At 37.4% G+C, this 2,509-nt stretch overlaps 1 non-coding gene across 1 annotated transcript; it reads left to right on the top strand.

The window, feature by feature from the left end:
* Positions 1 to 589: 589 nt before the first annotated feature.
* Positions 590 to 697, top strand: LOC130964991 (small nucleolar RNA R71). Its single transcript, XR_009081052.1, has one exon. It is a non-coding gene; the product is annotated as a small nucleolar RNA R71 (small nucleolar RNA).
* The last annotated feature ends 1,812 nt before the right edge of the window (positions 698 to 2,509 follow it).

The following is a 2,509-nucleotide window of genomic DNA, read 5'->3' as shown; positions in this document are numbered from 1 at the left end:
CCATGGTTGCTAAGTCAGAGTGGTTCTGCTTAGAATTCTCTGTCTGTTGCTGAGAAGATGATGGAAAATGCTTGCCATTGCTAAACCTGTTTCTTCCACCATTATTATTATTGAAACCTTGTTGAGGTCTCTGTTGATCCTTCCATGAGAGATTTGGATGATTTCTCCATGAAGAATTATAGGTGTTTCCATAGGGTTCTCCCATGTAATTCACCTCTTCCATTGAAGGGTTCTCAGGATCATAAGCTTCTTCTTCAGATGAAGCATCCTTAGTACTGCTTGGTGCATTTTGCATTCCAGACAGACTTTGAGAAATCAAATTGACTTGCTGAGTCAATATCTTGTTCTGAGCCAATATGGCATTCAGAGTATCAATCTCAAGAACTCCTTTCTTCTGATTTGTCCCATTGTTCACAGGATTCCTTTCAGAAGTGTACATGAATTGGTTATTTGCAACCATTTCAATTAGTTCTTGAGCTTCTGCAGGCGTCTTCTTCAGATGAAGAGATCCTCCAGCAGAGCTATCCAAAGACATCTTGGACAGTTCAGAGAGACCATCATAGAAAATACCTATGATGCTCCATTCAGAAAGCATGTCAGAAGGACATTTTCTGATCAATTGTTTGTATCTTTCCCAAGCTTCATAGAGGGATTCACCTTCCTTCTGTCTGAAGGTTTGGACTTCCACTCTAAGCTTACTCAATTTTTGAGGTGGAAAGAACTTTGCCAAGAAGGCATTGACTAGCTTTTCCCAAGAGTTCAGGCTTTCTTTAGGTTGTGAGTCCAACCATGTCCTAGCTCTGTCTCTTACAGCAAAAGGGAATAGCATAAGTCTGTAGACCTCAGGGTCAACCCCATTAGTCTTGACAGTGTCACAGATTTGCAAGAATTCAGCTAAGAACTGATGAGGATCTTCCAATGGAAGTCCATGGAACTTGCAATTCTGTTGCATTAGAGAAACTAATTGAGGCTTAAGCTCAAAGTTGTTTGCTCCAATGGCAGGGATAGAGATGCTTCTCCCATAGAAGTCGGGAGTAGGTGCAGTAAAGTCACCCAGCACCTTCCTTGCATTGTTGGCATTGTTGTTGTTTTCGGCTGCCATGGGTTCTTCTTCTTTGAAGATTTCTGTTAGGTCCTCTACAGAGAGTTGTGCCTTAGCTTCTCTTAGCTTTCGCTTCAAGGTCCTTTCAGGTTCAGGGTCAGCTTCAACAAGAATGCCTTTGTCTTTGTTCCTGCTCATATGAAAGAGAAGAGAACAAGAAAATATGGAATCCTCTATGTCACAGTATAGAGATTCCTTGAGGTGTCAGAGGAACAGAAAAATAGAAGGAAGAGGTAGAAGAATTCGAACTTAGTGAGATAGAGTTCGAATTGTGCATTGAGGAGGAGTGGTACTCCATAAATAGAAGGATGTGAGAAGAGGGGAAGAGATTAAGTTAAAAAGATTTTAAAAACATTTTGAAAAACTTGAATTGATTTTCGAAAACTAAGAATGGAGAAGAAATCAAGTGATTTTTGAAAAAAAGATTTTGAAATTATAAATCAAAAAGATATGATTGAAAAGATATGATTTGAAAATAATTTTAAAAAGATTTGATTTTAAAAATTAATGACTTGCCTAACAAGAAAAGATATGATTCAAACATTAAACCTTTCTCAACAGAAAAGGCAACATACTTGAATTGTTCAATCAAATCATTAATTGTTAGCAAGTATCTTTGAAAAAGGAAAGAAATTGACTTTGAAAAAGATTTGATTGAAAAGATTTGATTTGAAAAAGATTTGATTTTGAAAAACTTTGAAAACTTGAAAAAAATTTGCATTAAAAACAGAATCTTCCCTCTTGTGCCATCCTGGCGTTAAACGCCCAGAATGGTGCACATTCTGGCGTTTAACGCCCAATGCTCTACCTTTTTGGGCGTTAAACACCCAACCAGGCACCCTGGCTGGCGTTTAAACGCCAGTCTGTCCTTCTTCACTGGGCGTTTTGAACACCCAGCTTTTTCTGTGTAATTCCTCTGCTGCATGTTCTGAATCTTCAGTTCCCTGTACTATTGACTTGAAAATAGAACCAAGATCAAATAAACAATGCATGCAAGACACCAAACTTAAAATGAGACATTAGACTTGACAAGAAACATAAAATATTTTTGGTTTTTATGATTTTTATAATTTTTTTGATTTTTTTTTTGAAAATTAAGTGGAAAAGAAAATAAAGGTATCAAAATTCTTAATGAGAATTCCAGGAATCATGCAATGTTAGTCTAAAGCTTCAGTCTAAAGGAATTAGACATGGATAGCCAAGCTTCAGCAGGACATTGCATTCAAGAGCTAAATTGATGAGAATCAATCAGCTTTGGTGATGATAAGAACATCACCTTGAAACACTAGAATTCATTCTTAAGAACTCTGAAAAATACCTAATCTAAGCAACAAGATGAACCGTCAGTTGTCCATCTCGAAACAATCCCCGGCAACGGCGCCAAAAACTTGGTATGCGAAATTGTGA

This window comes from Arachis stenosperma, chromosome 2, assembly GCF_014773155.1.
Source record: "Arachis stenosperma cultivar V10309 chromosome 2, arast.V10309.gnm1.PFL2, whole genome shotgun sequence".
Classification (NCBI taxonomy): Eukaryota; Viridiplantae; Streptophyta; class Magnoliopsida; order Fabales; family Fabaceae; genus Arachis; species Arachis stenosperma.
This window is presented reverse-complemented; position numbering and strand designations above follow the sequence as displayed.